Source organism: Candoia aspera, chromosome 1, assembly GCF_035149785.1.
Source record: "Candoia aspera isolate rCanAsp1 chromosome 1, rCanAsp1.hap2, whole genome shotgun sequence".
Taxonomy (NCBI): domain Eukaryota; kingdom Metazoa; phylum Chordata; class Lepidosauria; order Squamata; family Boidae; genus Candoia; species Candoia aspera.
Window position 1 is genome coordinate 22,651,590 of NC_086153.1, and position 13,680 is coordinate 22,665,269.

Consider the following 13,680-nt stretch of genomic DNA (forward strand, 5'->3'; position numbering starts at 1 on the left):
ATCCATGCTGCAATTCATACATTAACTGATAGTTTCCAGCATTTTCTGGATTTCTATTCTATCTCACATTAAAGGGTTTAACAAATTCTTTACAAAGTGGTAAGCCCATGAATGGCTTATTATTTATGCAACTCTGTACTGCCTTGGTCATAGACAAGTCTAAGTGGCTTATAGTTTGAAATACACATTATACATATATATCTAATGAGAATATACATCTCTCCTAGGGTTCTGGAAAGCTTTGAAAACCTGGCTTTGGTCCCAGGCCTGGGGTTGATGTTTATTATTTGTCTAAGGCACTTGTTTTGTTTTGCTGATTTTGTTGTTTATTAGAACATTTTAGTCTGGGCGGTCTGCTTGATTTAATGTTTTAAGCTGTTTTTATGTTTTTTTCTAATTTTGTATGCTGCCCAGAGTCCACTGGAGTTGGACAGCCAATAAATTTAAATAAATAAATAAATAAAACTAACTAAAAAAACAGCAATCTGAAACCATATAGTGGTAATAATAAAATAACCGTCATAATACAAGGTAAGATAAAACTCTCTCCATACTTGTTCAAGGCATTGCATTCTGACCTTGATGTGATCTTCAAAGGCCTTCCAGAATAACCAAGTTTTCACAAGCCTCTGCAATATCAGAAGGGAAGAGGTTGTCCTTGCGTAGAAGGGGAGCCTGGATGGAGAGCGTCTTCCTCCAAGTCCCTTCCCATTGGGCCTTCCTAATTGTGGGGATTCTCAGCAGGCACTCTGTGTGCATGTACTGGGCAGGCAGATTCTAGCTGGAACAGGTGGTTCCAAAGATACCCAGGCCCAAGCATTCCGAACCAAGCCAGCAACCGATGCAGGTCTTGTAGCAGAGGTTATTATATGGCAGTAATGTGACTGCCCAATTAGCATACAAGTAGTCACATTTTGTACCAAAGTTTCCAGGAGGGTTCTAGACTTTGTATGCTAGGCCATACTTATTTATAAGTCTATTTTGAGGGTCTGTAGTTATGAGGGTGCCCAAGGCTGATAGATAAATTAGATAGATGATAGATAGATAGATGATATAGCTGTATGATAGATAGAGTTATAGATGGAGATGTGAGCTACTGGCTGTCCAATGAAAAGTACTCAGAATGCTGTTGTCCTGAGGAATTCTGTACTTCTTTTCCTTTTTGTATATATAATTTTTATTAAAGAAAATTTTAAAAGAATAAAAACAATACAAATTTTGAAAGAGAAAAATAAAGAAAGTAAAGTAATATGTAAGTGAAAAAAGTGCAAAGGAAGAAATAGAAAAGAGAAAGAAAAGAAAAGAAAAAGTTATAAAGAAGTGGCTTCCAGTCTTCTTAGCAGTGGTTACAAGTACATTTATATTTTACCCTCTCTTTCTAAGACTACAACATAATTTCCTTCTTTCCATAAGTTACTCTTTCTAATCATCAAGCCCATAAATCACAAGTTCATTTTTTTTTCTTTTTTCAGCAAAATGTCCATAAGGGGCTAGGAATTCTACACTTCTTTTCCCAGCAGTTTCAAACAGTCCATTTTGCTCAGTTGAATTTGCATGCTGTTCTGTTTCAGTCATTACTTCCATTCACCACCTGACCCATTTGCTAGATGGCAGATGCCATCTCCATTCTCTGTTCTTCTAATATATAAGAATGGGGTGGATTTGCCAGGTTGATTTTATGACTAAGTCAAGTCACAAAAATAGTTACAACTTCACATTATCCTATGAAGAACTTAAATGGTAAAGGTAACCACTGAGTTTTACTCCTAGTAACTACAAGGACACATCCATGCAGTTTTCTTGGCAATGAAACAGAAGCCATTGTCTTCTTCCAAGACTGTTTTTCTTTCTTTCCAGTCTAGCTTGCAGCCCCAGGATTTTCTGATGGTTTCCTAGGTAAAGGTAAAGGTTTCCCTTGACGTAAAGTCCAGTCGAGTCCGACTCTAGGGGGCGGTGCTCATCTCCGTTTCAAAGCCTTGGAGCCAGCGTTGTCCATAGGACACTTCCGGGTCATGTGGCCAGCATGACTCACGGAACGCCGTTACCTTCCCGCCGAAGCGGTACCAATTAATCTACTCACATTTGCATGTTTTCGAACTGCTTGGTGTGCAGAAGCTGGGACGAGCAACGGGAGCTCACCCCGCCGCGCGGTTTCGAACCGCCGACCTTCCGATCGACAGCTCAGCGGTTTAACCCGCAGCGCCACCGCGTCCATGGTTTCCTAACCATGTGCAAACTAGGTTTGACCCTACTTTGACCCTGCCTTTTTGAAAAAAAAAACAGCCAAGGTTTGCTAGGTCCTACCATCTGCTGTTTAAAGGGCTTAGTGGTGCCCAATCTGATTCAAATTTGCTTGGAAACTGCACAGTGAGGTGCATCCAGGATTGTAAACAAAAAAAGTTGCATTATGATTTGATACTGTTAAGCTCAAATACTGCTTGTCTTGAATCTCCAGCTGCTGATGGCTTTCATATCAGTGCATTCATTCTTTCTAAAACAGGATTTTGTTTTGGATATTTTCATATGTGGTTATTGATTGTTCTGACTTTCCCCTTCACGATTGCAGCTTCCTGAGGAGAAATGCAACAAGTAAATTACCTGTTTGAATGTAAATGTCGCCACATTTGTCTTCTGAGAAAGCATCAATTGTTGGCCTGGGCTAAGAGTGAGTCAAAACTCAAGGTGGAAGGGGATCTATATCCAGCAAATTCAAAGAGACCTGATGTGTGCTACAACAGTGATGTCGAATGTGTTGGAGTGTAATTTCCAACCACCATAACTTCCAACCACCATTGTGATATATGTTACTATGGTTGCAGCTTCTTTTTCTACTTGAGGCTCAGCTAGGCCTCAGAGTTGAGCAGCCAGAATACAGTTCTTTGTTTTTCTGATGTGTTAATAAAATCCACCCATAGTTTGGAATCAGGCGGTGCCTAAATTGAATACATTAAATTAAATCAAATTAAAACCCTTCATCGTTTACATCTGTGGTTTGGAATGGTTCCTGATTTGTATATCTGCATTACAAGTTGAGAACAGATTGTTTCAGAGAAACAATGGTAATCATGACAAGGGATCCTGGGAATTATAGTCTGGCAAATTGAAAGAGTACTGGTTGAGGAAGAGCTGATATAGTGCTGTCCTTTACTAAATGGGCCAATTTAAGATTACTAAAGTAGTTGAAAGTTTTCAAGTTTCCAAGATCTTTTCATCAGACAAGGTGGATAAAATCCAGGGAGTTAAAATCTAGAGGGGGAAAAAGGAAGGCATGGTGAAAATATGGATAAACTTTGCCAGTAGCAAATCAAATGGAGTGAAGGAGAGTCTATTCAGACATCCAAAAAGGAAAGTTTTAGGAAAGTTAGAAGTTGAAAATTATTGTGTAAACCTCCATTACATCTAATAAAGGTATTGCCTCAATATGATTTTGATCTGTAGTGGTTTTGTTTACAGTTTCCTTCTGGTTGTATACATGGATCTTCCATATCAGTGTTTCTCATCCTTGGCAACTTTAAGACGTGTGGAGTTCAGCTCCCAGAATTCCCCAGCCAGCATGGGGAAAGGTTTTAAAGTTTCCAAGGATGAGAAACACTGTTGTATATTGAAGCTGAGTTGCTCCAATGGCTGCACTAAAACCCGGGAGGGGCACATATAGCATGTAGACTGCTAGTTGCCCACCTCTGTGATTCAGTTATTTTTCTAACTCTTAGCACCACAGTGTTCTGCCCTTTACGGTGTGATCTGACAGGGGAAATGGTCACCTCTCTACCTTCTGTCAACATCCCTCTGAAAAATCATTTCTTCTTTCATGTCTTTATTGCTATTGTTCAGTCATTCAGTCACTTCCAACTATTCATGATAATGGAATATTGCTTTGCCAGGATTTTCTATCAACAGTGCCTTCTTTGAGTTCCTATAAGCTCCTGCTTATGTCATCAGTGATAGGATCTTGCCACCTCACCTTTCGTTGGCTTAGATTTTTCCAAGCATCAGGGACTTTTCCAAGAGCTCTGCCTTCTCATTATGCACCAAAAATATTTAAGCTCTAGCTTAATGATTGGTGCTTCCACTGAGCAGTCTGGTTTTACTTCATTTAGTTCAGAATTATTTGTTTTCCTTGATGCCCAAAGTATTCTCAGCATCTTATCTTCCAGGATCATGTTGATGTCCTGGCTATGAAGGTCTATTGGTTTTCCTGGTGGGCTGTTGGAGTGGTTGCTGTTTCCTCCTCTGGGGGAAGGACAAGAGAATATGTCATTTGAACTTTTAGCTATGACCTGCCTGCTGCAGTTGATTTTTTGGGAGCATACACACCCAATGGCACAGCTCGTAGCATCACTAGGATGCATAAGCCAAGGTCACAATTCACAAAATAGAAAGCCTTCACTACAGAACTCGAATTCCAGTGCCCCCAATCTGTAGCCAAGCCAGTTGGCCTATTTGGAAAAAATAGGCATATCCTTTCCCTGTTTACAACAGCCACTTTCCCCTCTTTCCTTTCCTGTTTCTCCTGCACTGGATTTGAGAGTATAAATTCTTTGAAGCAGGGATCTATACTTTCAAAAGCATTGTGCATATTGGAAATGCTGCCTTGATAAGGACAACAACAACAGCAACAATAACAAAGGAAAGATAAATGGATAGCATAAATGAAGGATAAAAGTTGGATGGACCCTCAAAGAAGTTAAAGGATAAATCGCAGAGTATGAAATGCTGTATTTGGATGCTGTGGAAGCAAGGACGGTTGGCAAAGAGAGAAAGGGTCTGGAATGGTATAATGAATGGTGTGGGCGTAAACAAGCTCTAGCTCCATTTCCTTTCCTTGTCCTTATCTCATGTTTTAATTTCTTGGGCCCACTATTTCTTACTTTGCTTTGCATAACGTTGCTTATACTGAAAGGGAACAATGTGATGGATATGTGTGTGTGTGTGTATGTGTGTGCGTGTATATATACACACTGTATGTGTGTGTGTATGTATGTATCTGTATATCTGTATCTGTATCTGTATCTGTATCTGTATCTGTATCTACATCTACATCTACATCTACATCTATCTTGTCTCGTCTATATATAGATCAAGCAGAGGAAGTGCCATGGCAAGACAAGACCCTGCATGGGATGTACCATCAACAGATAGCTGAGGTGCCTGACCTTGGGAAATCCTACCAGTGGCTGGAAAGGGCTGGACTAAAAGACAGCACTGAGGCAGTGATCACAGCAGCGCAAGAACAGGCCCTAAGCCCCAGATCCATAGAAGCAGGGGTCTACCACACTAGACAGGACCCCAGATGCAGACTGTGCAGAGAGGCCTCAGAGACAGTCCAACACATAGTGGCAGGGTGTAAGATGCAGGCAGGAACAGCATACACTGAACGGCACAACCAAGTAGCTGGCCTTGTGTACAGGAACATCTGCACAGTGTATGGGCTGGACCCTCCCAAGTCCAGATGGGAGATTCCACAGAAGGTCGTGGAGAATGACAGGGCTAAGATCCTGTGGGACTTCCAGATCCAGGCAGAAAGGCAAGTACTGGCCAATCAACCAGACTTTGTGGTCGTATACAAGGACCAGAAGACAGTGGTGGTGATAGATGTAGCAGTGCCAAGTGACAGCAACATCAGGAAGGAGTATGAGAAGCTGGAGGAGGCCAGGGCCTGAAAGAGGAATTAGAGAGGATGTGGAAAGCGAAGGCCAAAGCGGTCCCAGTGGTGGTAGGGGCACTTGGGGCTGTGACTCCCAAGCTGGGAGAGTGGCTCCAACAGATCCCAGGAACAACATCAGAGCTCTCTGTCCAGAAGAGTACAGTGCTAGGAACAGCTAAGATACTGCACAGAACCCTCAAACTTCCAGGCCTCTGGTAGCGGACCTGACACATACCACCCTTAGTGGTGAGAAGGGATTTTTTTTTAATATATAAATTATTGTTTAAGACAGCCAGTTTAGTGTAGTGGTTAAGGCACTGGGCTAGAAACCAGGAAACCGTGAGTTCTAGTCCTGCCTTGGGCACAAAGCCAGCTGGGTGACCTTGGGCCAGTCGCTCTCTCTCAGCCCTAGGAAGGAGGCAATGGCAAACTACTTCCGAAAAACCTTGCCAAGAAAACTGCAGGGACTTCTCCAGGCAGTCTCTGAGAATCAGATACGATTGAACTGATTAAAACAACAAACAATTATTATTTACATGTTGCTTTCCTCAGTTTTGTTTGGAATGCTCAGAATTTTCTTGACCACAGAACCTCCCCCCTGGAGCATTTAAACATCTCTTATGGCTGGCATTACATCCCAAGACAGGGTATTAAAGAATTAACCAGATCTGACATATTTCGCTTTAAATATATTGCTCAGAGAGACAGGCATGCATGCACAGGCAGTTACTTTAGCTGTCCTGAGCTACATAGGAGTTCCAGATTTTTTTTCTCTTATGACTAATGATCAGCCTCCATTAATTACGAGTGATTAGGTCAACATGTTTTCCCCTATAATAAAATCCATTACCATCACCTTTCTCTTAAAACCTAGAATTGCATTTCCAGTCTTTCAAAGGAGTTAATTTATATCCTTTCCCAAGACATTTGTCATATTGTGCTTAGGCTTCAAAATAGATTTGACCTCCAGCTCTCCCTTTCCGTAGCCTGCATTTCTCCAACTTTCATGGTTTACGCATTAAACTCATGAGATCTGATGGCTACTGTGCAGCACAAACAAGGCGGTGAGAGTCCAAAAAGCTCTTAGCCCAGCAATTGCCTCCTGCTTTTAATTAGCAACTCACAATGCAACATTGAAGTCAAGGTCCTTCTTCTGCATCCAAGCTGTCCACTCCAGCTGAATTTAGCTGGTGAATCTACCTCTCAAGGGAAGCAGAAATGGGTATTTCTCCATCCTTCTATTATGCTCTAAGTTGTTTGTGCAGCACTCAGGAGAAAAGGAAAGTAAGTGAAATCAATGTAATGGCTCTTTGAGAATTTTAGTCAAATGGAAAAATTGTCTAGAAAGGTCAAGGACCAGAAGTTGTCTTTCCTTTAGCCATTTGCCATCTTACTTAATTGCCTAAACCATCTCTAATGGATGCGCAAGTATTTTGGAGAAAGATTTTACAAGTACTTGGCACAGAACAAGTCATAATAGATTAAAGTCAAGCAAGATTCTAGTCCTCATGGTATTAGAGAGACATTTAAGCTTGTAGGTGGTTTAAAACACAGGTGACCATCCTACAAAACAAGGTCCTACTGAACTTCCTGCTTTTTCAGTCTCCAAAGCCCCAGGCTCACCCTACAAAACGTTGATAGCTAATTGTCAAACATAGGAGGCATTTCCAATGGGAAACAAAAGAAAAAAATGGCACATGTAAGCCTTCCAATATGTTTGGCTTACCAGAAAAAAATGGAAAAGAAACACCAACTTTGCTAACTTGTGTGACATCCTGATATAGTTGCCCCCCTTGAAGTCCTTGGAAATTATAATGTGTGTGTGTGTGTGTTTGTGTGTAATGCCTCCTGTGACTGTCCAAAGGTTTTCCAATCTTGGTTTAGAAGATATGGCCTTCACATTAGTGGCAACGGAAACTGAATGAAATGGAAAAATTGCAGTGACACCTGCACAACCTCCAGAGCTAGAAACCCTTCTAATCAGGAGCCTGAAGTCTCCAAGGCAACTGTCCATTGATGGTAGTGCCAGTTAAGGATCTAAGAAATCCATGCCAGATCAACCCCACTACACTGGCCATGTAATTCAGTAGCCCATTTCCTAGAAGAGTCCCATTCCATTTTCAAGTCTGGTCCTAAGAGGCACATCACCATTGGATTGGAGGCAAGATAATACCTGGCTTCCAAACAAGGCTAAATGTGGTAGGTATTATACACTGTGGAAACCCAGCCATTGACTTACCATAGTTAAAGACATTTTGCATAGATGTGCAAGACCTATGATATGAGGAAGTGAAAATGATGCTTTGTGGAATTACCCTCTTAGGTCCTCCTCAAAGAGAGGAAAGCTCAAGTGCTTTATTTATTTATATATTACAACTGCTTCTATGCTGCTTCAGTTGTGCAACTCAAAGCGGCTTACAGCAAAAGCACGCAATGCGTACAGTACCTAATTCAAAGTTACCAAAATTATCAAACATCTCAACAACCACAACAATAAATCTTATTAACAGAAATTCAACAGAAGCAGAATGTTATAAGAAACCATGACATCTTCTAACATCAGGCAGCCTGACCCATCCCAAATCAAGTACACCTCCCACCCTTGCCTTAGTCTCTAAACCCACATTGAAAAAGCCATGTTATTAAAAGCTTCCTAAAAAATAGGCACGGGAGTGAGATTCTTATGTCTGGTGGGTGAAATGGTGGGAGATCAGAAATTGCATTCAGGCCTGAAAAGTACATTTCACTCTTTTGTTACATTTCCTTTTTCTGATCAGCAAGAAAAAAACACCATCAGTGGCAAAATTCAGAGGGGTGGCCCCCCTGCGAGCTCATTGAGTTGCTGACATCAGTGGCAGCATTGCCATGAGTAGAAGCAAAGGACAGTACCAAGCAGCTCAGAATCATGCAAAAAAAGTCCAGTTAAGGAAGCTTCACCGTCCTCTTACTCCCCTCCCCCCAAAATATTTGTGGGGCCTACTTGAAGGATGTAATATAAATCAGAATGAAAGAATAAAAAATGATTATATCACTAAAAAAAAACAATTTAATCTTCAAAGCCACACAATCAGGGGTGGAAAAGAGGTAAAAAAGTGCATGATTGTGGCCACCATCTTGACTTTTTTGACCCACATGGATACCCCAGAATATAATGATAAATTTTAAAAAACTATATAATAGTGATAAAAATGAACTAAAACTTTTTTAAAAAGGAAAATAAAATCCATATAGTATTAGTAGAGTACACAACAAATCTGTGTGGTCTCTATGAATCAAAAATGACTTGATGGCACATAATCAATCAATTAATCAATCAATTAGTATACATCTCCCTTGGTCCTTTAGTATATTATTAAATCTAGACCATATACTGTAGAAACATATTGCTGCATCTTCTCTGTTCTGCAATAGAAAGTCATTTCAAAAATCAACAAACAACACATCTCCTGAACCCAGACTTTGGATATGGAGTGTTGTTTTCTTTCTACTGGTATAGGATGGTTTGCTTAGCCAATCCCCAGGCTTGACAGACCCAGAGTTCTTCATAAAATGTCAATTTTTATATTTTTTGGAATGTAGAAAAGAGGATGACCAGCAGTAAAGTGGATGAACTCAGTTACAGTGATGAAGAGAGTACTATTGGAAGACCTGAAGGACCCGGTTAGGGACAGATTATCTTTGTGGTTGCTAAGAGTTGACACTGACTTGATGGCACATAATGGGTCATTCAGTTCAGCATCACATTTACATCTGAACAACTATATTAATGAGTGTCTCAGTAAGAACTTTGCTGCTAAAGTCTGGAAGACCATAGATGGCAAGAGAGAGGGAGGGAGGGAGGGAGGGAGGGAGGGAGAGAGATACAGATAGCCTTATTCTTCTTCCACCTTTTCAGGTCCTCAAGCAGCACCAGAGCAGCACCAGAAGCTAGATGCTATCAAGCACAGCTAGACCACTGGCTGGGGAATTCTGGGAGTTGAAGTCCACATATCTTAAAGATGCCACGGTTGAGAAACCCTGGGCAAGGGTTTCTACCAACTACCAACCAGAGGCAAGACACTAGCCAAGCAGCCCTAGAGGCTAGACACTACCATTCTTCAGAACCAGCCCTGAGGTGGTCTTACTTTTTCTGTCCTTCCAATTGAAAATGCCAGAGCATATTTTCAGAACTGGAATGGAGCTGTAAGTGGGAATATTTGGATATAGAATATCCTGGCTGTTGCATTCTAGGCTTGTATGTGTCAAGTCCAACCAAAGTGATATTTTGCCAAGCTCATTAAATACTTGTTTTCCACTAGATCTAGTCTTGGAAGAGATATCAAAAAAGGTTTTAATCCAGTGACCTTTTCATTGCTGATGTTGTCCTGGGCTTATGCCCAAGTCTTTGTTTAAGTTCCTTCTGTTTTTATGTCTCATGCAGTACTGCTTTTTTTTTTTGGAAAAAGAAGAGCTGGTGCTTCATATCATCATGACATCCTAATAAACAGGCAAACAAGGACATTTATCTTTTTGGAAAGGCAAAAAGCTAAGGATGCTTTTGAGACAAGCTCGACTTCTGGTGGCTACATGAATGCAGCCATGCAGTTTCTTGGCAATAGTGCCAGAAGTGGCTTGCCATTCTCTTCCCTTGAATAATTGCATATTATTCAATATGTGCCAGTCCACATATTAGGTCCACTCCGCAAGAAGCCATCCCTGGACCCTACTATACTGGGCATTTTTTGCCCTGTCTCCCACCTTCCCTTTTTGGGAAAGGTGGTTGAGAAAGTGGTTGCTACTGTAATATTCCCTCCCATGCAGATACTGAGCAAGCCCTGCTTAGCTTCCACGCCCAGAAGGTTAACCAGGTCATGCCACCTGCATAAAATAAACAACAACAACAACAACAAAATGTATGAAATGAAACACTGTTTATTCAGTCAATGACTAGCAACATTTGAAAAAAAATACAACACAAAAGTAAAATCAAATAGATGAGATAAAATGCTAGCATAACACAGATAAAATAACATAAAATGTAACATACACTGCTATAATGGTTTGTTAATTACCTGTGCAAGTGTAAATCTAAAAAATTACGATCTATGTATGCATGTATGTGTGTGTGTGTGTGTGTGTGTGTGTGTGTGTGTATATATATATATATATATATATATATATATTTGTTGTTGTTTATTCGTTTAGTCACATTCAACTCTTCGTGACTTCATGGACCAGCCCACGCCAGAGCTTCCTGTCGGTTGTCAACACCCCCAGCTCCCCCAGGGACGAGTCCGTCACCTCTAGAATACCATCCATCCATCTTGCCCTTGGTCGGCCCCTCTTCCTTTTGCCCTCCACTCTCCCTAGCATCAGCATCTTCTCCAGGGTGTCCTGTCTTCTCATTATGTGGCCAAAGTATTTCAGTTTTGCCTTGAATATCATTCCCTCAAGTGAGCAGTCTGGCCTTATTTCCTGGAGGATGGACTGGTTTGACCTTCTGGCAGTCCAAGGCACTCTCAGAATTTTCCGCCAACACCACAGTTCAAAAGCATCGATCTTCCTTCGCTCAGCCTTCCTTATGGTCCAGCTCTCGCAGCCATATGTTACTACGGGGAACACCATTGCTTTAACTATGGGGACCTTTGTTGTCAGTGTGATGTCTCTGCTCTTGACTAACAGGAGGATGTGAAAACCTGCAGTCTGGACTGAATCTTCTGCAAGCTGTTGCCAAAACATCTCAATCTGGACAGTTTTTCTTCAACAGGCTTAAACCGGCATCAGCACAGGGCAGGAGCAGCTGAACGGTGCAGTGTGGCTCTACTCTTGGTGTCTGCAGCCCCACAGAGGTTGCAAACCGGTGTCAAAATGTAATTGTTGCAGAGTAGAGACTTGATAGTCCAGGGGAAGATGCATTACTTTTAGACTATGACCATGAAGCCCAGCCAAGATCAGCCTGGTTGCATTTTAAAGTGAAATTCTTGGCTGCATTGTTTAGGGTTTATCTCTCCCCATCCCTCACTCAGGCTGCTAGAACAGTGTTTCTCAACCTTGGCAAGTTTAAAATGGGTGGACTTCAACTCCCAGAATTCCCCAGCCAGCATGGCTGGTTAGGGAATTCTGGAAATTGAAGTCCATGCATCTTAAACTTGCCAAGCTTAAGAAACACCGTGCTGGAACAATGACTGTGGTTTCAAAAATTAAGGGAAGTGCCTTGCTGATATGGTTTATTTATTTGTTTGTTTGTTTATTTACTAACTATTGGATTTATATCCTGCCTTTTGTAGAGGAGCTCAAAGTAGCGATACTCTCTCCTCCTATTTTTCCCTACAACAACCCTATGAGGCTGGTTGGGCTGGGAGAAGGGGACTGGTCCAAAGTGAAGTTCCCTGGCTGAGCTTGGACTGGAACCTGGATCTTTCTGCTCCTGGTTCAACATCTCAATTACTACTCCTCATTGGCTCTTATGATGCCTTCAAACACTTATGTGCAACATAGCAATGATGTTTTCTTTCTTTAATAAACCTGTATCTCACATAGCTTTCCATCATAAAAGCAGGGATGTATGTTGGCAGAATGTCACAATGGTTTCATTTCTTTTCTTATGTGGAATGAAGGAGAGGTAATTTTTATTTCTTCAGGACATAGTAGCTTCATTTGTGTTCTGCTGTCAGCTGGAGGCGATCTGAGCATCTCCTCTGGGTTTTGAGACCATCAATGATGAAGATTATTGTGGGTCATTTTCATGAAAATATTGGTGGTGTAGAACTGTTCTTCAGAACACATCATACACAAGAGTGGGGAAGAGCTATAACTGGGAAAAATTGAAAATTATCTAGCAGGACATATTTTTTTAAAAGGGAAAATAGCTTCAAGAGAATGTGTTGGAGTGTGTGTTGGGTCTTCCATGAAGAATGTAGGTATCAAGCTGATGGGACAGAGTACCCATATAGCTCTTTCCTAATTGATATCATTCCAGTCTGCTTCATCTGACAAAGATTCTGCTAACTTGATAAGCTGGTCTTTTTAGCCATAGCTCCAGCATGCTGTGGAACCCTCTATAACATGACAACTTTCCAAAGGACTCTGCTTTCATCATGCACTGCAACTCTGGAGCAAGAAGCATTTTGGAGAGGTGAGTCTGGAAGTGGTTGGGCTATCACCCTCTGCAGCTACTAACCAAGGCCGTCTGAGCATCTGCAGATGGGAAAAATTATAAATCCGTGCTCTTTATAGATTTCTCTGCGTGCTGCCTTTCCTAAAAAATGTCCAGAGCTTCTCACAATAATGTCCTATATATTATAAGAAGAACAGATTATATCAAGTAATATTAAATAGCTACAAATACAATTGCAATTTCCTGAGGCAATTCATAGTTTAATTTGGAACATGCTCACAGGCATGCATGTATCCAGGAACAATTCTTTTGAGGTTATTTCTTGTTAACCAATTTCACATTCCTGTACAATAATAGCCAATGCACTAACTACTCTTTTAAAGTTGAGCACTAAAACCCCCCAATCAGGCCGAATCCAAAATGAATCAGTAACCTAGCAACCTGAACTAAATTGTGATAGAAAGGTAGCAATATGAAGCCCATTTTCACATTTTCATCTTCCATGGTATAATCACAAAATGTGTTCTTCTTGAAAAAGGGCCACTGGCAACTGTCTAATCTGCTTCCATCTCCATTTCTACTGTCTCTTGAACCAAAAACTGGATTAATTTAACAATCGTGCTTCAGTAAGCTTTTAAACACTAGAGATCAGTCCTCTAATGTGTCTGCAAGCACTTTTGAGTGTAATTTGCACCCTGTTCATTTTTTTTATTCAACTTGTACAAAGCTATTATAATCTGGATGTTGCAATCATCTGTTGGTGTATTTATAGCTAAACACCTGCAGAAACACATAGAATGAAAGTTTCTGAATGGGAGGAATGTTTTAATGGAAAGGAAAAAAACACATTCAGTTAGAGCAGCGACGGTTAGGTCAAATAGAACTTTACATTATCCCTGATCTAATTTCTTAAATGGGTCTATAGATTCTCTTTGTTTTA